At 42.4% G+C, this 23134-nt stretch overlaps 1 long non-coding RNA gene across 1 annotated transcript in view; it reads right to left on the reverse strand.

Annotated features, from left to right (window-relative positions):
* Positions 1 to 18761, reverse strand: part of LOC148223551 (uncharacterized) — a 47488-nt gene extending 28727 nt beyond the window's left edge. Inside the window, exon 1 of the long non-coding RNA XR_015803714.1 lies at positions 18617 to 18761. This is a non-coding gene — a long non-coding RNA (uncharacterized LOC148223551). The remainder of the gene's footprint in view (positions 1 to 18616) is intronic.
* Positions 18762 to 23134: the final 4373 nt, after the last annotated feature.

Consider the following 23134-nt stretch of genomic DNA (forward strand, 5'->3'; position numbering starts at 1 on the left):
TGTAATTGTGTCTTGAGGCATGTCCATTCATTTGGGAAAGGGCAACCAAGAAAGGAGAGAAAAGGTGTTGCTAAAACCTTGTGAAGGTCAAAGCACTTTCACCACAGCTCCCTACCCTCCCAAACCAAAACTCAAGAGTGCTTGTTGTGGAGAACAGCACTATTTGCAAAAGCAGAACCAATTTCTCAGCCTTTAAGAGCAGGAAAGCTTTGGGGGAGAGGGGTAGGAATGATGGAAAAATAAGAGAAAATGAGACATTCCCTGCTCCTTGACTTACAGCAGGGACCTTGAGCCCAGCTCCAGTTTACAAACATGAAACCACCCACAGAGTTTCATTGCCAGGTCCCACCTCATTCTTGAGTCCCGCAAGGTCACCTCCTTCCTTCCTCCCTTTCAGTCCCTGTGGCACAAGGACTCACTGTTCCCTCAATAAAGTAGTGCCAGGATTGGTAACAAGCTGATGGGAGGATGGAACTCCCAGCTGAATGACAGCATTTGTATCTCCCAGAGGGCAAAAAAGGAAGAAATTGTGAGAAGGAATTTTCATCCCCAGAGTAAACCTGTTGGGGTGATCAGCACCAAAGAAGCTGTGGGCCTCAAAGTGAATGATTACCTTTGCACGGAGCCTTTCCATGAAGACCAAGACTTGGATTCAGTTGGGAGTTTTCTGGTCAAAGTACAGAAATATCTCAAATGCAGACATTACATAGTGCCAGTCACAGAGCAACGTTATGCTGGCTGCAATTTGTGAGGATTTCTGGGAGAGCCACACACACAGAATTTCTCCCACTTGCAAACAGCTTTCTCCTAACAAATATTAACCTGGGGGCTTCCTGCAGGGAAGAAAAAAAAAGGAACAAGGTTTGCATCTGCATCCAAAAGGGAACTGCTGTTGTCCCTGTAAGTGTCTGAGCTTGTAGCTTTATTTTTATTCCAGATCCACCAGGCACAAGTCATGCAGCAGTGAGCTGCCACTTCATTTCCCAGCATAGGTTACCTTGACCATCACAACACACTGTGACAGCCCTGAGTGTGCCCAAGACGTTACTGTGACTTGCAAGAAAAGACATCCAAGAAGTATTTTAATTGTGGGAGTTTTGCACGTGCTTCCCAAGAAAGGCTGCAGGCTGCATTGCTGATTCTGAACAAACTCAATGTTTGTATCAGTACTGTCACTTCAGAAATTGCTGCACTCTGCTTGTTTGAGAGCAGGGCCTGGTCTCCCTTACCATAAAAACCTACTGGGTTGATGTAATTTTGCCTTCATGCAAGCATTGTTTTTCAATAATTTAGTGCTTACTCCCAAATTTAAGCTTAAACATATATTCAGCTCAGGTCAACGTACATCCTGCCAACGTGAAAAACCATGCACTCTAGGAAAAAAAAAAGCAGAAGGAAAGTGCATTAAGCAGTAGGAAGAATACAGTACCAAAATAAGTGTTTTGCTCATCAGACTGTGTTTTTGTCCATCATACTGAAAAATGGAAATGGCAAAATGCAGTTTATTACACTTTCAAGCTTTCTGCATAATTAGTCTCCTGCAGGAGAGGTTTGTTAGGCTGAGAGTTTCAGGGCATTTTCAGAAATCCAGAATTATGTTTAACCAGCATTGAAATTGTCTGTCTAAAGAATCAGAATTTATTAGAAATGTCAATCAATAGCTTAAGGTTTTGTAAATTTTAACTAATAAATTACTTGCTGTGGACAGAGCAAAGTCCACTTAAATTTTCAATGATCACAGTGTAAGATTTCATATGATTTAGTGGGAACAACACTAGACCCTGAGGACCACATTCAGGAGGTCATAGAAACACAAAACTATTTATGTTAGGAAAGACCTATAAGACCATCAAGTCCAGCCATTAACCTAACACCACTTTGCCACCACTAAACCATGTCCCCAGCTGCCACATCTTTACATCATTTAAATCCCTCTAGGGATGGTGACCCAACTGTTTCCTTGGGCAGCCCGTTCTGATGCTTGGCAACCTTTTCTGTGAAGAAATTTTTCCTAATACATCCCCTAATGCAACTTGAGGCCATTTCCTCTTGTCCTGTCCCTTGTTCCCTGGGAGCAGAGCCCAAGTCCCCTGGCTCTCCCCTCCTGTCAGGAAGTTTTAGAGAGCCAGAAATTTCCCCCTGAGCCTCCCTTTTTCCAGGCTAAAATGCCCCAGCTCCCTCAGGCCATAAGACCCGTGCTCCTTCCCCAGCTCTGTTCCCTTCTCTGGACATGCTCCAGAACCCCAATGTCTTTCTGACAGAGAGGAGCCCAAAACCAAACACTTCAGTCCCTGTGCTTACTCAGTGGAGAAAGCCAAGTTCCCCTGAAGGCTCTGAGGATGGCTTAGAGGGCTGGAGAACACTAATAATGGAGATTCTGGAAAAGAGCTGATAGGAAAAACTGGGCACTAACACAGTGGGAATCAGGCTCCTGACCATGGCCTCAGTGTCAGGCTCCTTGCCAGCTGGTTTTGCCTGCACGGTTTGCAGACTGCTAGTGCTGGATGGAAAGAAACACTTTTGACAGAAGTTTTCTGTCAGGTGTCTTCTTTCAAGTGTCAGGGATCTCTGTTTTGGAGCTGCAGTTCCAGAGTTGTAGACCTGCCCTTCTTGGTGCATGGATTGCCAGTGGCTTCCTCACAGTTATAGAAAACTTAATAATTTTCATAACTTAAGAGACACTCCCACCTTCAGTGCAATATCACTGACCACTCGAATGCTTCCTGAATGTTTGCAATAGGCAGTTTTAAAATTAAGAGTTCTTATTTTTGATTTTCATACATAGTTGGATCCTTTCTTCTGTATATCTAATACAGATCTTTGGACTAAAAAAAAAGAAATGAGAACAAAGAGAGACCAGGGAGGTTTTTAAAAGTAGGAAGCACAAAATGTAAACAAAATTTACATTGCTGGAAAAAGACAATTCTCTTAAGAAGTGCAGTGGAGACATTCACTGTTGATCTCAGAACTGAACTGGCCAAACTTCAAAAAGCAAAAGAGACTCCAAATCTGGTAAAGCAACTCCTCATCCTGCCTTCCCTCAACAAAATGCCCCCCTGAATTCAGAGGAATTTTCCAAAGGAAGGAGCTAAGGAAGAGAAAGTTTGCCAGAGGTTACATAGGGAATTTGCTGCAGAGCCAGGAATGGAGTTAGCTGCTTGCTAAGGAGTTAGATGCAGGTCCCATCCTTAGACCACAGCAATCTCCATATTTAGCTAGACCAAGAGTAAAGCCAGTCAAACAACATCCATCTCCTCAGTCTCCTAAAGGTGCTGAGACTTCCAGGTGAAAGGCATGACTTGCCCAAAGACTTGCTTGCCATGGCTTTTGGGGATGGAGCTGGGCAGAGTTTCTGCCCCAGCTGAGGACTGGGAACACAGCACAGGGGGGTTTCAGCTGCCTGGTGTCCCCTGAGCATTGTGCACCCCTTGGGGACACAGCACAGGTGTGTTGGGGACACAGCACAGGGGTGTTGGGGACACAGCACAGGGGTGTTTCAGCTGCCTGGTGTCCCCCTGAGCATTGTGCACCCCTTCTTGCTGTGTGAGCCCTGCCCCACACCTGTCCTGGAAACCATAACCTGACATCCTCAGCCTAGTGCTCCCCACTGGCCTGTGCCACTGAACATCTGGGGCCAGCCAAGGTTAGGGAGAGGAGATTGTGTGGAATTCAAGGTTTTGTGAACAGCAATGATCTGGAAGAAAAAGTTCAACCACATTTTTGCTGCCACGGTGGAGTCCTGCAGCTATGGAGTCCCAAACCCAAGCCACCAATTTGGAATAAAACCAAGTCAGTGACAGCAATAAAAAAGGGGTTAAAAAGAGTTAAGCTCTTCCAAACCTGTATGTAACCTTAAACCAAATATTAACAGAAAAAAAACCCCTGGCATTTAAGTTGGCACTTAACTCTAGTTAATGAGGAGTTCAGATTTCCATTCTAACCCTCTTTTTCTGTTGCTTGTAATTTTCTCAAATAAACTCCGTTTTGGGCTGAAATTTTCCGTGCTTGAGATTTTTTTTGGAAAGTTTATACAAAATCAGTTAAACAGTTTATTTATGTTAGCACTGAAAACAAAAAAAGCCACACAAAAATATTTCCATGTATGTTCTGATCAGATATTTTCTGCTCAATGAACTCAAAATCAGCCACAGTAAGAAATTTCCAAATTTTGCTTGTGTTTATCCACAAGAAGTTTAGGGAAAAACCCAACAACAAACAAACACAAAAACCTCAAGGCAAATCTGTACCTTGACAAATTGAATCTTTAAAGTATTTTAAATTTCAATTTCACGATGTTATGCAAGTACTTTCTGTTTTTCAAGAAGTAGTGGGGAGATTTATAAATAGCTGGAGTGGCACCATCATGCCCTGTATGGGTATGTCATGGGCTGCACCTTGGGTTTGACCACTTTGAGTTAATTCCACCTGAGGCTGTGCCAACCAGCCTTGTGGACACAGAGAAGCTGAATTCCACTTGTCTCAGCTGTGCTTTGGCTGTCTTGTAGGCCCATAAAGACAGTTTTAATTGCCACTGATTCCCAGGGGTAAAGATAAATTCCAGTAGTGCAAGTTCTTGGAAGGGCCACGCTCAGAAGCAGCAAGTCTTCCCCTGTGCCAGGAACTCATCCTTGAAGACTGCACACAAAATCAGTGTGTGCACATTGCAGTGTGGTCCTCTGGGGGGAAGTATGTAAATTTTTTTTGTCTAATTAAGCAAAATACCTAAACATATGCCTAAATGTATATATACTTATAGGTATATACACATCTATACATATTAAAGTATATATGTTAATTGGCTAAACATGCCTCATGCACAGTAATGTTTCCTTGCTGACTTGAGGTCAAGAAAAAGATGCCAAAACAGAGTTTAGCAGAGATTTTGATATGGTGAAAACACAGGACACTAACTATGCAAAACACTTCGAATATGTGTGACATTTCTTAAAACAGACAACCAACCAAAGCAAGATAAATCCATTTCTCTGCTGGCAACCTGTAATATCCTTTGTTTTATTCACCACTAAAAATGTTATTAATGGCTGGGTATGTTCAGCATTCTTATGAGAAATGAATTTCAATCCCTCTGATGAACGATCTATCCATAGACAAAATACCATATTTCCACTGAGAAATCTCGCTTGTTGGTAACAACAAAAAAGACCAAAGAATGAGAAAGAAAGAGAAAAGAGGTCATTATCTGCAAACTCCAACAGTCAGGAAGAGTTCACTTCCTTTGTATTGCACTTTCTTACTGCAGGCACTTCATTTCTTGGAGAAAAAAATCACAAACATTATTCTCATGAATGAAAATCCCATGCTCCCTTGTAGATCAGTCTGTGTGAAGCTCCTCTTTTTCTCTCCTCTGATTAAAGCCTCATTTCACCAGTGAAAATACTGCACAAAAACACCACCCTGGACATAATTCACAGCTGAAGTTACTGGGTCACAGCTCCACAGGGCACATCAGTGGCAGTATTTCTGCTCTCTAAACTCACAGCCTTGGCACTGGTTCAGCTAAATATTTAAGCACACATGAAGCACAGGCATTTTTTTCTCCACTCTTCTGCTCATGCTGATATTCTGTTGTTTTTAACCAGAAGTATTCTTACAGTTTGTCTCTGAGCAGTTTGGAAGTAAACAATGGGAAATGGTGCTGCCGTCGGGTAACCTGCTTTCACAGAACTTGTAAGCAAATGATGTTTGGCAAAGTCTGATGTGAGGGAAATGTGTTAACTTAAAACACAAAAAGCTCCTATAAAAAAAATCCATATCAACATATTTTGCTGCCTTCAGAGAGAAAAAAAAAAAGGAGAGAGAAAAAACAGGCAGACTGTCTGAACCACAGACTCCCTCCAGTCTCTGAAGCCCACAGACACACTTTGTACAAATACATGATCTTATCCACAGACACACAGATACTTCCCCCCTTCCCCTCTTCCTTTGCTGCCATCCTTACTCACAGGGGTGGTATGTAGGCTGTGCATAGTGAGTACAGACACCATAGCCTGCCTTGGCACACACAGCACTCAGCACTGGCACAGACACACAGGAGGATGTGCACATGACTCCCAAAGCCAGGATGGGAATAACACAGTCAGAGGAAGCAAAAAACCACCATCCTCTCCTATATTAATACTACTCGACACTTCCAACGGGACAGTAAATTCAGGAAAATTGAAAAGCTTTCTCCGAACACAATGAGTATTTTTTGTCACTCGTGTTTTCTTGATAAGCACCATTGTCCAGGCAGGAAAGCTGAGGAGCATGGAAGTCAGAGGAGCTAGTTTCCCTCTGACTTCAGGCAAGTCAGTGGCAGGGCTGGGATAGAAGATTAGACTCCTAATTCTTCATTCATTCATTCCTTCATTCATTCATTAATTCATTCATTCTCACTCCTGCAAGGCAGCCTCCCAGGACAATCTGGAAGCAGACCTGGAGCAGTGCAGAGCACAATGGTTAACCCAAAGTCACAGCACACCCTGACAGGTGGCAAATGCCACAGGCAGCTGCAGGAGCAGTGAGTAGGAGGGCACAGGAATTTTGCCAATGTCCTGGCCAGCTCCAGATCCACAAAGCTTCCTTTATTCCACAATTCCTCCCACTCTATGCCAGCTTCTAGCTTGGGCTGAATTGGAAGAGGAAACGCCTCTTAAAGGGTTGGGAGACACTCATGGGATCAGGGAGGGGAAGGAATGCAGGGGAAGAAGTACAGGGCTCAACTCTGCCCATCTCAGCTGCTCAGCCTCCTGACAGCTCACAGTCACTGCACTGTGCTGTCTCCCCTCAGCCTGCACTGGAAGCACCAGCTCCTATTCATTTCTCTTTCTTCTCTCATGTCCTCACAAAAGTCTTACTTGGCAGAAGATATGGCATTTTTAGCATCTAGGATAAATACAGAAGGCTATGAAAATGTTGGATATCAGCAACAGCACCAAGACTTTTATAAAATGATGTCTTCCCCCAACAAATTATGAACAAGTTTTTCCCTATTGATCAGTTTTAATCTGTATTACAATTTACAGGTTGCAAAATACAGCAACATATCTAAATGAGTGTTTAAAATGAGTTTTATTGATCCACTTCAGTTGATATCAGATACTTCTTTTCTTCACCTCCTTTCCTGCCAAAGATTCTCCACATTGCAGCCTCAACCAGAGGTGGGAGAGGTGAAACTGCCAGCTCAGCACTCAGTGCCATGGCAAGAACAGGAAGCAATGAATGCACTGGAGGATCAAGAGCTCAGCTGGAAAAGGGACACCGATTTTCAGGGTGGAGAATTGCCTCGTGTTAATCTGCACAATATTGAAAATGTGTTCATTTCAGCAGGTAACACTTAGCTACAAGAAGTCACTCTACTTTTGGCAGGGGAAAGCTTTTTCCCTCTCCCATCCTGTCTAGGGGCACATGTCCCAGAGAGATGGTTGTGGTGGGGTGTTATCAAAATGCCTGTATAGCTGGTGATGTGCAGATCACTTTACTCTGGAGATGAGGAATGGGTGCCAAACTCCAAGTGCAGGGGTGATCCATCCTGGAGCAGGTGCAGCTGGTGGGCCTGTTGCTGGGGTTGTGCCTCAGATCCCATGTCCAGCACTAGGTCAGTCACTAAAAGATGGACATTGAGGGGCTGGAGTGTGTCCAGAGAAGGGAATGGAGCTGGGGAAGGGGCTGGAGCACAACTCTGATGAGGAGCAAGCAGAGGGATCTGTGGGGGCTCAGCCTGGAGAAAAGGAGGCTCAGGGGGCACCTCCTGTCCCCTCACAACTCCCTGACTGGAGGGGACAGCCAGGGGATGTCAGGCTCTGCTCCCAGGGAACAAGGGACAGGATGAGAGCAAACAGCCTCAAGTTGTGCCAGGGGAGGTTTAATCTGGATCTTGGGAAGTGTTTCTTCACTCAACAGGTAGTCAAACATTGTGAGCAGGCTGCGCAGGGAAGTGGTGGAATCACCCTCCCATGAAGCACCCAGATGTGGCACCTGGGGACATGGTTTAGCACCGAACATAGTTTAGATGCTAAAGGTTTTTTCCAACCTAAACAATTCCATGATTCTACGATTCTATCCTACACACAATCCCCAAAAGAAATCTGCTGAAGTCACTTTATATTGGTGGGTTTCCTACAGTCCTTTAAAAGTAAAACTGAGCAAGCCAGCCATCATCATCTGCTCCAAACATGACAAACACACTGCACATGGATGCTCAACTGCGTGTGGTTTAGTTTGCTCAAGTTAACAAGTGCACAAGATGTGAAATAAAGCACATTTCTAGGTGTCTGCAGGACCAGGATCAAGCTGCTGTTCTTCAATCAAAGCTGAGAGGTCACTGTGGGCCATGGCAGAGCTACTGAGATCCAAGAACAACAGAGAGATATCCTGATACTTGGGGATTCTCATCAAAGCCAGTGCTCAGATGCTGATTTAGCCCAACAGAACCCTGACACTGGGATGGGACCCACACACAAGAATGTCCATTAAGTTGATGTCGGTTTTAACTGGTTCAGGGATGGAAAGCTGTGGTGTCACAGAGAGCCCCCAGGTCCCTTGGTGGAGAAGGCAGTTAATTCCACATTACCAGAGGTCTGCCTGGAGGCTCGAGGTCAAAAGAGCTCCTAAAAGGATTTTGAAATTTTCTCGTAAATGCTGAATGTTTAAGTTATGATTAAGTCATGTTTACCCGTTAATTGTGCAGTAAATAAAGCTGTGGCTTTAACCTCCCAGTGGCAGCGAGGCAGCGTGTTAATGAGGGCTGAGAGCCTGCCAGGGCAGTGCAGGGTGGGGCTGGGGGGCACAAGTGTGTTATCAGTTGTGTTGACATGTGCTGGGCGCTCTGTGGTCACACCAGGCTGCCCTGCCATGAAAGGGCTGCTGTCTCCAACACTTGGCTCTCAGTCAGAGCCCCGCAGCCTGGTTGTTTTTTGGGTTTTTCCCCCCCCGTCTCTCTCATTTCTATTAGTTTTTATAGATCCACTTGCCCACTCACAGGGGGGCTGCAGGGGGAGGAACAGGCTGACTCACAGCAGCAGTGCGTGAGGCTGTGGAGAGAGGGAGAAGAAAGGGTGCAAAGGTTTGACTTGCAGCTCTGCTTCTATTTACTCTTTTCCCACTATTTCTAACCTCAGCCATTTAACAATACTTGGAACTTAGTCCTAAGATGGGACTTGAAACTTTCCCACGGGTTGAACCTCCCTGGATTCAAAAATCTGCACGAGCCATTGCTAAACACTTACCAAAGCTGTCTACTCTCAAGCTCCCAGGATGTTCCTAGGGCACAAAATGGAGATGCAGGATAAGAGATGGAAGTGACAGATAATTAGGAAATGTGAGGAGGAGAAGGTGATGAAAAAAGCCATTGGTTGTTCACAGAAACACTCTTGCAAAAATGCTTCCCAGACAGAAAACAGAAATCTAAATATTCTCATATGAACTCTGTCATGTGCATCTACATCCCAAATTTACATCACTCGTGCCAGTACCTTTTCTTTGCACCACTATTCCTTCTCCACAGGACATTTTTTCTGAATTTGTCAGGATCCTAATACATAAAAATTGTGATGATCTATTACAGCAGTAAGTCAGTTCTGATTCACCAATCCAACCCACAAAACAAATTGCACAATCAAAATCCAAGGAAATTCTGAAAGAAAAAGAAAGAGATGTCAGTGCCTGAGAAATTATTATCTGATGGGGAGAAGTGGATAGATCTTGAAACAATTCAGTATTTTGTTGCTTGGAATTTTTTTCTGGTAGTGTAGCATTTTCTTAAAAGAAACCACAGGACTTGAGATATTACAGTCCTGCAAACACAGCTGCAAGCTACAACCCAGGAAAAACAGATTTAGTTCTCACTTCTGATTCATTACATCACTTTCTGCCTGGTGACCCCCCATTTTTGTCTGCTAGGAGTATTTGCTATAATAACAATTAATATTTTATTGAAAGCTTGTTGAAGCACAAATTATCTCTTGCAGAATAAGCACAATGAAGACATTAAATCCAAATATAGCAGGGAGTGATTTTTTCACAAACAGAATGCATGGTCTCTGTCGGAAAACACAGCTCATCTATTCTTTTTTCTCTACTTTCATGAAAATAATAGATTTAATTTCCCATTCCTCCATCAACAAATTATCATTGTAGGCTCATTATTTGCAGAGTAATTAGAGACTCTAGCCAGATGATCCTTGAATAACAGCAACAAAAATCAGTCACTTTCTTCAGTATGAAAGCCATAATGTTCCTTAGAAAGGGCTTCCAGAAATCTGTACAATTCACACAAAAATGCTCAAAAACTTTGCCATTCAGATGGGAACATCCACAGGTATGTGACAGTATCAGCAGCACCAGAAAAACACCTATTTCCAGTTCATTCCAAGTGGAAATCAGCCAGTGGGAGCTTAAACACCTTGCCTGGTCAAACAGCAAGTCATTGGCATGGACTGAACTAGAACAGAAAATTCTAGGATCCTCTCTTTGTCCTTAATCCACTCAGTTCCACTGGCACAGGAATTCCAAACTGTATGGAAGGCAATTACTTTCATGATTTTTTTTTTCTTTTTAATCAGCCATAATAGGGGCATTTTGGTCTCTTTCAAAATAAAGGACAATCCATCTTGTTATTGTTTGTCTGTCAAGGATATAATTTTTGGGAGACAAATTCCATGGACTATTTTGACAGTGCAAATTACTGTAGGATCCATGCAAAGAATGAAAATCGATTTCTCATTCCCCAAGGGTGTCTCCACACATGGGCATATTAAATTAAAAGGTTTGAAGCAAAAGGTCCCTTTCACTTCTTCTTGGTACAACTCCTATTACTTGAAAGAGATATTTTGAAATACCTCACGCTTACATGCAGTTATGCATGGGGGTTTGCAGACACAACTTTAATTGGTCCCCAGGACCTTGCTTTGAAGTGATGACTCACAAAGAGTATTTTGTCAAGCCAACTGTGCCATAAAAATATTAAGTGTGGCTTAAAACAGTAAAGGTTTTATTATCCTGTTAACTTCCTGTCATGAAGCATTGCATTAAATTGTACTTTTAAGGGATTAATGACCTATTTGCTTCATTCCTTGCTGCATTTGTGGTTATAAAAGCTATTAAAAGCCATGTTATCAACAACAGTGTTAATGAAGATATTGGAAAATCAGTGAAGCACAAATATATTCTAATCCAAAGTATTAATCCAATTGCCTTTCCCTAGGAGAGTTTTTTTTAGTGTTCCCTGGTGACCTTGCATCATTGTGGCCATTTTGTGGGCACAGCAAGGGAAGTTAAATGTTTGAGAAAGAAACACAAGCAAGAAAAGCCTCCACCTACGTTACACAAGTCTGAAGCCCTCTCACTCAGGAAGAACCATCCAGAAGTGTGGAGAATGTCCCTGTCAACACAGACAACAAACAGCACAACGTGCCACTACCACAGCTGAAAACAAACACCGAACTATGGGAAACAGCCACCATTCCCGGGGCTGTTATTTTGGACACACGCACTGCAAGATGGCAAATTAATCCAATTTATTCCGTAAGAGACAGGTCTGCAAAATCAGCTTTGTGAAACAATGATGAATTCCTGAAGTTTTTGTTTATAAATAGAACCGAATAATTGATTTCTTTGCTTGTTTGGCAAGCAGCTTATCCACAGAACTATGTGGTCCTGGGAAGCTGAAACCATTCATGAAGTTCTGCTGAATTTCGCAATCACTTTTGACTAAAAAAGATTAAAATGTAGGAATGCTGAAATGTGTTGCACTGGTGCTGGTTGAAATATTTTAAAATTGTATTTTTCACTTAAAAAAAAAAAAGGCAGGACATGAGAAAAAGAAGTTAAAGGTAAAACATTTCAAGCAGACTTAAAACAGGGCCACATTTTCAGTATCACAACTAACCCAAGCCCTCACTAGTTATGCAGCTTAACACAAACATTTTTTTTGTTTTAGCTATCAAATTGCCAAGCAGTAACAAAACAGACTGCTCCATCCTGGTATTCTGATTGCCACCTCAGGGGAGCTCACACCAAGCTGCCACCACCCAGGGTGTAAAGGGCACTGGGACCCTGGAGCAGCACAATGATGAGACATCACTGAAAAACAGGGAATGTTCAACACCACAGACGCTGCAGAGCAGAGGAAAGGAGGGCTGAAGGTAAAAACAAGGAAGCAGACAACCCCCCAAAGCCCAGTCTTTCTATGTGCAGGGATGCAGGAACTCTCCCAGCCATGGGCACCCTCCCTGCGTGGTGATTCCACCTCTCCAAGTGTTTACTGGGAGAGGGGCTGTCCCAAATGAGCTCCGAGCTCAGCGATTTCCTTAACCCCACACAGCCACTCACAGAGAGAACCCAGCTCAGCCAATTCCCAGCCTGGTCCCTCATCAATGGATCTATTATCTACACAATGCAGTTTTTAACATCTTATATGAAAGCCCCATACATTTAAGACGCATGGCACTCAATTTATTTACCTCAGAAAGGTGAAGAGATTCAAAAATTCTGACTAGTGAGTAATTTGTGCCAAAGTAAGGAAATAAATGTGAGCTTTTCTTCCTTCTAGGTTATCTTGTTATTTTTACTGACTGCATGTAGTTACCGATGGAAGAAAATTTGACACTGCAAATGATTGAGAAATATTTGAGGATGCTGCTCTCACAGTGGGATTGTGAAAAGAGCATCTCTGACACCAAGTGCACATTTAGCAGGTCCTTGCTTGTGCACTGCAAAGTAGGTGAGTTTTCTTTACATCACCATTTCACCGTAAAAACACAAGAATTGCAGCGAAACTGATGATAAGGGTTTTTTTACTCTCTAATAGTCATAGGCTACTTAAGAATGCCTGCACAGGCATTAAAAATTTTTTTCATATTCTATTAGCACAAAAGAAAAAGGAGTGAGGAGCATTTTCAAAACTATTTCCAAGGTTAACTGTTCCAGGGTGGTGCCATTTACCATCAGCTGTGTGTGGTTTAAGATACCTGAGTGGTGTTAAAAGTATAGATATGTCAGCTGAACTGGTTACTTGCTTTTTATCTTTTCCTTTTATTTCCCTGCTTTTAAAATCTCTTTTAATGTCTTCTTTATTTTTCTTTCTCTCTCTTTTCCTTTCTTTGTTTTTTTTTTTTTTTTTTTTTTTTTTTTTGTTTGTTTGGTTTTTTTTTGGTTTTTTTTTTTTGTTTTTTTTTTTGTTTTTTTTTGTTTTTTTTGTTTTTTTGTTTGTTTGTTTGTTTTTTTCCCTCTGATTACTGTGGTAGTCAATGATTGTTGCTCATCTATTCCTCCTTCCTTTCTGGACAGTTGCTGTGGCCTCTTCCTGCCTATTTCATAACACAGATGGAATCTACAGCTTATTAGGACCCAGAATTTTAGGATATGCAGATTCTCCATCATGCAGTTGTGCCCTTGGGAAGCACTGAGTGCTGGAGAGGGGCGGCTTTCAGTGGTCAGGACAGTGAACAGCCCATTGAACCACGATTTCCAAAGCCTGGATGTAGATCCTTTACCTACTGATACCAAGTGTTATTGATGCAAATGTTGATACAGGTTGACAGCAATTTGCCAGAAGTTTTGGCTCTGCATAATTTGAGTTGACTCTGAAAATTATTGGAAACAGAAATCTATATATAGCTTACAGGTTTAAAGCAAATCCAGCTGTTTATGAGGGAATGTTCTGCATTAAAGGAGCTTTCAGAGATGTTGAAGAAAGGCTTTCGTCTCAGATTTCTGGGAAGAAGATAGGGATTTTGTTATATAAATGGTTTTTTATAAATTTTGTATGCTGTATCCCTAAAAATCTCCAATGACTTTGAACTTCTAAAGCTTTCAATTAAGATAGAGATGGAGAGAAAGGGAAAAAATACATGCCCACAGCCATGCACACTCTTTGGGAAATGCAGAGGTAGCACAAGCAATAGGACTAAAAAATCTATACCATAGCAGATCAGCTCATCTAGTGTCAATGGAATTCAAGCTTTGTTCTTAAAGACATTTATTACTAAAAGCACTCAGAGAGCAAATACTTGTCCCTGATACTACATTTCTCAATTACTCTGATCTATTTGATACTCATATCAATGAAATAACTCTACATACATGGGGAATAGGAGAAATATAGACTAATGTGCTGGCTGTTGATTCTGATTGACAACTGTAAAGTACGGCCACATCTGGTTGTTAAAGTTTAAAAGAATTTTTTTAAAATTAGAAGTAGCATTTCTGAGCCTAGCACTGAAAAACCCTGACATTTGCAGTGCTGGGAGCAGGCTGTGAGAGGGATTTCTATCCTGGTTTCCCACCCAGAAGAATATATTTACTGTTCAAACATTTTGAGGCAGGCACCCATGGAAATCAACGGGAACTCTGCCACGGGTTTTAAGGGGAGCAGAACCTGTCCCTATGTGTAAATACACAGCAATATTTTTTTTCCTCTGACTGTTAAAAACCACCATCACAACTGGATGGAACCTGGTTTTAAACACTCAGACACGGGGCCTCTTTACCACAGGAGTCTCCAACGATGTCCATCCTTAACACCACACCAGCTGCCAGCTGAAGGCTCTGAAATGCTGATTTTAATCAAAAACTTTCCTTTCAAATCTAGCTTACAGTTTACTCACAGCGCAAAAGTGCTTCTCAGCACTGGAATTTTCAGGATGCGATGCCGAGCCAAATACTGCAGGCACAGCTTGCTCATAAGACAGCAATCTCGTGGCCCACCTTGGAGGCTGTAATAGGGCTACTGTACTCAGCCTCCCACCCTTGGTGAAGCCCACTAATAGCATCTGTTTTATAGCATTCACTCCTGCAACCTGCTAGCTCCTTGGCTCTCCTGCTGTCACAGAGAGGATGTGCTTTACTATGCTGCAGGTCTGGTGGAAAGTTGTCAGACTTCAAGCCAAATGTAAAAGCAGCCAGTGCTGAATAAATGACTTGAAATACTTTCTCCAGGGACCCCTTCCAGGTCCAAGATAGGCAGATTTGGCCAGTGTTTGTAGACAGTCTTGCTCAGAGGCAAATTAAAAATCAAAATACAGACACCGTTTGAAAAACATCGAAAGCTAGACTCAAACATCCACCATGTATTAAGACATACTTATATAAAAATAACCACAAGGTTGCAAATTCATACTTTCCTACTTGGTGAGACCAATTGCAACCAGGAATAAACCTGGACATGTGTGGGGCAGACTGTGGTACTGCCTTCAGAGAAAGCATAAAACTGGAGGTGGAAAGCTGGAGTGAGAAAAACAGGACGCTGTGAACCAGGCAATTGACTCGAGCAGTGGGTGGCACACGGAGCAGGACCCTCACCTGCCCCAGTGCAGCCCACAGGAGCTGCCCCACTCCAGCCAGTGGGACAAAGCAAGACACTCACTGTGGAAATAGTGATGTTTTACCGGGGTCAGTCCATGGTAGCCTCAATACCCAACTCCAACCCATTCCTCCTCATCCCTCGCACTGGCTCTGCTGGGGCTGGAGCCCACACTGTAGTTTGAGAATCTGGATGCCAGCCCTCAGTAGCAAAGAACAGGAACATATCCTGCTCCTGCAGCGTGGGGTGAGAAACAGGAGGGGTTTGCCAGCAGAAGGTTTGCCAGGAGATCGGAGGGATCCTGAGATGTGGGGCAGGAGCAGATACAAGGTAGGGTAAAGATCTCCAAATGTGTGAGTATCACAGAATCACAGAATGGCTGGGGTTGGAAGGGACCATTACACATCATCCAGTACCCACCCTCTGCCACGGGCAGGGACACCTTCCACTATCCCAGGTTGCTCAGAGCCCCATCCAACCTGGCCTGGGACACTTCCAGGGATGGGGCAGCCACAGCTTCTCTGGGAAACCTGTGCCAGGGCCTCACCATCCTCACAATAAAGAATTTCCTCCCAATATTTAATCTAAACTTCTAAATCTCTTTCAGTTTAAAGGATTTCTTCTTTGTTCCATCACTACATGTCCTTACAAAAAGTTCCTCTCCAGTTTTGTCGTAGGCTCCCATTAGGTACTGAATGGGGAGTCATGAGCAAATGCCACCTGTCTTACTTCATTATTGGGGGGTTTTGTACCTGCAGAGCATTAAGAAAGCCTGCACTCCAGCTGTTACATGAATGGCACATGACTGAGGGGGTCAGGACACCACAGAATGGGAATAGAAGGGTGGTAAAGTGGAAGAAGAGACAAGAGAAAAACTTCAAGCCAGTTTTGCAGCCAGACTTTATCTTGTAGAGCTACAACCTCAGACAAAACTAGTCACCTTTCCAATCAGCAGCACCTTCACATGATGCTTGTTCTTGGCAGTCACTGTTTAGATTCTCTGGCTGGGTTTATAGTCTGGCTACATAAGAGATTTTTGGGCACAACTGAGTGACACAGAGCACTGCTGAATGCCACAGCCCAGGACTCCCACCAGCATCTTGACCCCCTTTGGTGCACAGCCTGTGCTCAGGGATGACTTGGAAGCAGCCATGCAATTGTTAGGGCAAAATCTTGTTTACAGCTATTGCTTCCCACAACACAGAAAGAGTAATCTCAGCCCAGGAAGCTCCTTTTGCATCCTCCTGCTCTCCCTCTCTGTGGCAGGATCACTTAGCACAAGCCACCTCACTCCTCACAACACCAGTCATCACTGCAAATCCTCAGAGATCCAGGAACTGATCATTCTGCCTCTCCACATTGCTCCTCTTGCCATACATCACCCCTCTTGCTATATGGGACAGCCAGAGTCATTGTGACAGCTACAGGGCTCCCATAAAAGCCACTCATGGCACGAGTCACGTCTCCGTGCTGCTGTGGTTTGGTCAGCAGCTAATCCTTGCAAACCCATGGCACAGCTGGAACAGAACACCCTGCCAGTCAGCACTGGCTGGCTAGGGACACCTTTCACTTTTGTATTCACTGTTTTTCATTGTTTTCATCTGCTCATCAATCTCCTTGTGTGTGTGCCACTAGTTCCACTGATACAGAAGCAGCAAAACAGAGAGGAGCCTGTGCCTGAAAATGAAGTCTATCCTTACATCCACACCTGGACAGAATCTCACTCAAGCACTTCATACCTCAAGGCTGAAATCTTAAACCAGTCATTGCAGGATGTACTGTTTGTGCAGTTATCAGAAATGTTCTTGTACTACCTGGATTTGAGAATTACTTGAAATGTGTTAAAGATGATAGTGAGGAAAAGAAAAATCTCTCAAGAAGTAAGGAAGAGATCAGAATTTGGGACACATACCCAAACTGATATTTAACATAACCTTCAGCCAACTCAAACCCCATGGGAGACAGTACTTGCCTGCTTTAAAATGTTTGCTTGCACACCTAAAGTAAAATTGTGCCAAACAACATCACAGCTTTACTACAACTTATTTTAATTATCAAGAAGAAATATGAAAATATGAGAAGCAGGAGGAAGAAATAACCTAGAATCAAACATATTCTCCAGCTGTTTAACCATCACAGAGCTTTTTAGGGTAGGCAAGAACTTTGAGTTGTTTAAAATTCCAAATTTTTACTTTAAAATAATAGCACCACCTTTGTTTAATGTATATTCATTAGGCATTAATATTTCTCTTCATACTGTATCAGTGGGCTTGTGTGAGAGTAGGTGAAGAGCAAATTTCTGTAACCATTGGGGAAGGAAATGGAGAGAAATAATCACTTCCAAATTTGAAGCAAGAAAATGAAGATGCTTTTCCTGTGTTAACCCAGTTAACTAGACATCAAATAATTAGTCAAGGTGGTGTTTGGTTTTGGGTTTTTGTTGTTGTTTGTCTTTTTTTTTGTTTGTTTTTAAATTTTGCTTGATTTTTAAAAAAATAAAGCTTCTCATGGTCAATGCACAAAAGAGCCTGGGAGTCCTGGAAGATGCCAGGAGAATTTCTCAACGTGCTCGCTGACACACAAAATGCTTTAAAAGGTTACACAGGAAAGTCTGTCTTCAAGAAACTGATAGGACCTAATGCCAGCTCTGGGATACCTTTAATATTGAAAAGAGCTGCCAATGTTTATTATTTCACATCCAATTTGTTGCCATAAACAGTTCAAAAGAAGGTGATTAGCTTCACATTAAAGAGGCTCTGCCAGCAAGGGAACAGAGCACGTCAGAGATGCCAGAGCCCGCAGCTTTGCTCCTGGCCTGTTGGGAATGCTTTCAAATCACACAGCATCAGGCAGTAGTGCTGGAGGCAAAAAGCAGAATAAACTGAAAGTTAAACAGTGTGACCGTGTGTGTGTTATTATTGTGTCTTACTGGAGAGCTGTTATTGCAAGCCCATAATGACATCATGATAAAACTGCAGGCAAACCCATCATATTTTTGTAAGGATCTCAAGGCTCTGGAATATTTTGACTAGAGAGGAAAGCAAAGTCAATCTCCCATCTTCCACAGCTAACAAGAGCTGACCTTCTCTGAATTTCCTTTGAAGGTTGTATAGTGCAGCAATGAACATGTTTCATGCAACACATGAATCCTGAGTAAAGGAAAATAAGAGTTTTAGATTTACACATATAAAGTGAAATGGAGGCATGGAACAGGGAAAAGAGACATCCAGTTAAACCCTGGATAAATTTGCAACATGGCAAACACAAATGCCAAAAACACCAGCAAACTGGGGACGTGGATTTGAGAGATCATACCCCTGATGTGTTCTAGCCAGCTCTCTCTTCTCAAACAGGGAATCATCACTGGTACTGAAAAGCCTAAGAAAAGAGATTTCCATCATGATCAAGGGCTGCAGAAAGATATAATTATAATAAGCCTCCACTCATGGAAGCTTTTTACCTCATACAAATAATCCTTTCAGAGTCAAACCCATCTATTTATTCTAGATAATAGATGCACTGCTGTTGCAAAAGCAGGCTGTGCACTTGGTATAGTATTTAGTACAGCAACCCCTAGCAACGTTTTCTTCCCCCCATCGTGGGGAAGTCTGCATCTGTGCTGGAATAGGTTAGATAGCTACTTAAATATTTACTAAAGGAACTATATTATATGCTAAATATTTATAGAATGCATGGTATACTTCACAAAAGCAGTGAACTATAGCTGTGGAATAAGTGCATTGGGTTTATCCTAAGTATATGAGTTTACTTTTGGAAATGTTCTTGAACAATGTGACGCTTTTATAGCATGTGACAAATGGGAGTTTGTGTTAAAATCATATTTGGAATTATAAGTTTAGGACATGTAGATCATTAAGAAGTCATTAAATCTGACTTACCTAGGGTGTATATCCATACAAAACTTGAGAATATGTAAGTTTTTATGTTTCAAATGATAAGATTATTTTAACTCTGTGGGTTTTATGTGCTGGAGGTATTAAATTTTTAACTGGGCACTCAAAATCATCTCAAGTGAGAGGGACCATCTGGAAATTAATTTCTTTTAGATAATACTTCCCTTAAAGTTGAAGGAAAAGCTTCACAGAGGCAACAATGACGGGAAGATTTTTGGAGCAGGGGCATGGATGAATGTGTGCATAGACTCTTTTATGAACATACCCAGACCAAAAGCAGTGGAACCACAAGGTCCCTGCAGGTTCTCACCTGGAGCAGCTGAAGGTGTCAGACTGGCACAAAAGGTACCCTGGTGCCATGGCTAAAGAGATCTGGTTCAAACACACTCAAAAAAGGGAGTTCTCACTCCTAACTTTACTGGGCTGTGAAATTCCACCAAAGCAGACTCACTCTAATCTGAGCCTGCTGAGGAGCATTTCTTCATACCAAAAACCTCTGAGTGCAACACAGCCCACCTGGCCCAGAACAGGTTAAACTGACAACCACCTAGAAAAAGTTCACTGTGAAACACTGGCAGGGTTCTAGGAAAGGCTACACATCTTTCCCTCCCCTATCCAGCCACCTCTTACTGCTGTAAAAATCCACTCTCTGGTGCAAATCATAGGATTCAGCCTAAGACTTCTGTATTCCCCACTGGCTCCTTTTTCATAGAGATCACCTACAAACCATGGAGATCTGTGATGGCAAAGCCTAGGAATGTTTTTTCTGAAACCACCAAAAAAGTACTGTGCAATATTCTCCAGGTCTTTGTAGGAAATGATCAACTAAATAATTTTCACAGCTGTTGGCCCTTGTGGGATTCCATCAGCATCACAACTGACATCAAAACTGGTATTTGTTCTGCAGATTTGAGTCACAAATTGATAGATCATTACTTCCAACAGAAGGGCAGTTTTAAATAAATAATAGAAAAGGTGCAGTAAAGAACTTTGGGTCCTAAATATTCCTTAACAGCTGCTGCTGTCAGAGGACAAGGGACAGAGAGATGTGCACGGCTGCTCCCTCTTCCCAAAATTATCTACAACATGCAAGAGATTTCCCAGTCACAGGAAGCACAGGAGATGGGAGAGGAAATGAAAGGGTGCAAAATGAGAAGATGTCTCTCAGCACTGGATAAAACAAACTCTGGCTTAAAGGAAGTACTAAAGTGGGTAGATGGTGGACAGACACCTGCATGAAAGTGGTGTGCATCTAAACCCAGGTTATCACTTTGTTGTGCAGATATCGACCCTTTATTTCCAAGTACTTTTGTCACTCTTCCTTTGAACATGCACTTCCTCTGTTGCTACATTTCATGCTTAAATAAACCACACTACGGGGTTCTCCTGCGTCACACAACTCCTGTTTGCTGATCACTGCTCAGCAGCTTTCAATGGACAGGACAAATAAAATATATTTGCAATTTCTTATCTGGAATGCATTGCACATAAACTGTGGAGATTTGAACTGGAAGACCTGCACTTCCACACTGGAAGTGAGGCACTATTTCTGTCCAGATAACATGGCTTGAGGGAAGCCAACCCAATTTAATTTCTTCCATTGAGCAAACAGTTCTTTCAAAGTTGCAAAGATTTCAAAAGAGGAAGATACAGAAAGCTGCTTAGTAAAATTTAGAGAAATATCTGAGTGATTGACTAGACTTTCTAGATGCCGAAATAGAAACACTTCAGAAGGCACTTAAGCAATGAATTTTTGAATTAGAGTCTGCTCTGGACAGCCTGAAATTTAATGCCCCCATGTTTAAGGCATTACAGACCATGATTTAAAAAAATCTTTGCCCCTTTTTCTTATGTTGCCATTGCTGTACTTATCTGTGAACACTAAAATTACAGGGTACTCTGCACCTCAATTCACTTTTTCATTGCACTACAACATTTTCCTGACCATTGCCTTCATCCACTTTTAAAGTACAAGTGCATTTGAATACTGACAAAAAGACTGGCAGATTTCAGCATTAATATATATGAACCATGCTTGCTACAGAGGGTGGAATTCAAATCCCAAGTTTTCTGCCTCTGAAGAAAATCTTGAACTTCTGTGAAGACCTCCCACAGAAACCAGGAAAGAATTAATGGGCTGCTGAGTTCCTAATATGTCCCACCCTGTGGCACCTGAAGGAAGTAGGTGTTAGACTGGCAGGGATCAGCTTGACAGGTTGAATTTCCAGCTATTTATGGCGACTGACTGAGGGGCCTGGAGCCAAGGACGACTGCTCCCAAGTAAAGTCAGCCTTTGGCAAAGAAAGCCTGGCAGAAAAGCTGCCAGTGACTTGGGGGTCTCTGATACCAAGTGTGATGGAAGTATTTGCTGTTGTTTTTTTTCTTCCTTTCTGACTTTCATTGATCACTTGAGGGGTGAGGAGGCTGCTGAGTGCTGGGCCCAGAAGGGGTGAACGGGTTTATGTTCCTGTGTGTTTACTTTGGACTTCAGGGGCCATAGAGAGAGTGGAACTTTTTATGCAACGCAGCTGGCAGAAGGAAATCTCTCTGATTTGAGTGTTGGAGGGTGGTTGGATCAACCAGAATTCAGAAGGAAACAATTTCAGAGTTACTATTAAATAATGCTGCTTGGAGAGGGGATGTTCTCTGAGCATTATGGCCACACTGATCAATTCTCCCTCCTCAAAGTGCCACTCAGCCTTCACAGCCAGTCCTGAACACTGGCCCAGCCTACTGTGACCAAGCTCCCAGTGAAACCACCCTGCCACAGGAGCCCTGCCCAGCAGCTCCTCTCAGACAGGTACAATTATTCCAGGCTGAGGGACAGACACACAGACACTCCTGTTTCCTGAGCTGGTTTACAAATACTCAGAGAGGATGCAGCAGGAACAATGTTCATTTCAATACCCCAGTAGCTGAAACAGATTTAAAGACAAAGCAAGGGAATTATTATATAGGAAAATCAAGCTTGAACACCCTGATTTTGGTGCGTTGTACAGATGTTTGATGTGTAGACATCTTGGGGTAAATATTTTCTGAAAAAACAGACAATTTGATTACCCCACATAAAGCCTCACAATTGTTGTGGTTTTTTGTTTGTTCCTTTGGTTTTGGTTTGGGTTTCTTTGGTTTGTTTTGGTTTTGCGGTTTTATGGTTTGGGGTTTTTTGGCTTAAGCAAATAACAAAAACTAGTTACCCACACAAACTGAAGAAAGAAGGGACTGTGTTTACTGGGAGATTTGCCAAGGTACAGAAGATCTAGGTTTATGTCTATCCTCTTCCTCAAGAATTTCAAATCCCAACGTGGGACACACCCTTATCTCTCCAATAGAGGGAAATCACCCTGAGGTGTTTTGTTCTCAAAAAGTTCCTGGAGCTGTTTCACCTTGCATGGAACATCAGCCAAAGTTCTAATCCTTGTACAAATAAATCTTCTGTACTTGTATATATTGACAGCAAAACAGGGCTGATGCCTGTCAGTCCCACATGACCATACTCAGGTTATTTTGCTGGCTATGGCATTATCACAGCCTGTGAGAGAAGGATCCAATGCCTGGATACAAGATTTTTTTTTTTTCTTTTTTTTTTTTTTTTTTTTTTGAGAAGCTATAGTGCAAGAAAACAAACAAACAAATACATAAAAATTTCACAGCACCAGGATATAAAGTAAAACATTTAAACTTCACCTCACACACCACATTTCTGGGTACAAGAAAACACGTCTTTGCTGGTCAGAATCAGAAGTATGAGAGTAATGTTTTCTCAGTGACTCCCCATCAGCATAATCATAGAGATGTTCACCTTCTCCCCAGATATTCCTAGGAAAATATTCTCCTGATTTTTTCAGAGTCAGTATATTTGATAAACTTGTGTTAACACAGTGGAGATCTTCACAGTGAAGTTCAAAAGCCACAGATG

Source organism: Sturnus vulgaris, chromosome 5, assembly GCF_052056855.1.
Source record: "Sturnus vulgaris isolate bStuVul1 chromosome 5, bStuVul1.hap1, whole genome shotgun sequence".
Taxonomy (NCBI): domain Eukaryota; kingdom Metazoa; phylum Chordata; class Aves; order Passeriformes; family Sturnidae; genus Sturnus; species Sturnus vulgaris.